This window comes from Rhincodon typus, chromosome 13 (genome assembly GCF_021869965.1).
Source record: "Rhincodon typus isolate 14 chromosome 13, sRhiTyp1.1, whole genome shotgun sequence".
Lineage (NCBI taxonomy): Eukaryota > Metazoa > Chordata > Chondrichthyes > Orectolobiformes > Rhincodontidae > Rhincodon > Rhincodon typus.
The window spans coordinates 47,681,492-47,682,272 of NC_063344.1; positions in this window are offsets into that span (position 1 = coordinate 47,681,492).

The following is a 781-nucleotide window of genomic DNA, read 5'->3' on the forward strand; positions in this document are numbered from 1 at the left end:
GGCCAAGCAGCATCAGGGGAGCAGGAAAGCTGACGTTTCAGGCCTAGGTGAAGAAAGGTCTAGGTCCGAAACATCAGCTTTCCTGCTCCTCTGATGCTGCTTGGCCTGCTGTGCTCATCCAGCTCTACACCTTGTTATGTAAGATTCTCCAGCATCTGCAGTTCCTACTATCTCTGATAAGTATTTCACCTTTCAAGTTTCATTGATTAAAGAAGCACAATTATCCCATGGGAAATCTAACTTACTTCTAAGCACATGTAATAAAATTTAAAAGGAAAATAAATGTGTATCTGTGTGAGAAAAACAGAGAGAACTTCAAAAGGAATTGTACACAATATGTTCCTACTTCCATATTCAGTTTATGTGAACTGTACTGACTTAGGTTCGACTTCTTAATTACTTAAGAGCATATGATTTCCTGAATTTTCCAGTTTGCAGAACTGTTAACTGTTTACCTGTTATCCTGCCCACTCTCCTTTGATTTGTTGCACAAGGAGGCTTGTTCACCTCTTCTAATTGTGTTCAAGAATCTCAATATAAACATGTTCTTTTCACAAATGCTGGAGGACCTCTGTGTGTTTCCAAAGCATTCCTTCACCCATTCTTCCCCCTCAGCCTCCTACACAACTAACCATGCATGGCCCATACGCTGCCTCTTTAGTCCTTTGGTACACCTCAACACCTTCCCCCAGAAGCACCAGCATTAACAACCATGCCACTCATCATCAACTCACTTGTTTCCTTCCTCTTCCTCATTACAGGAAAAGGCAGGATAAGGTTG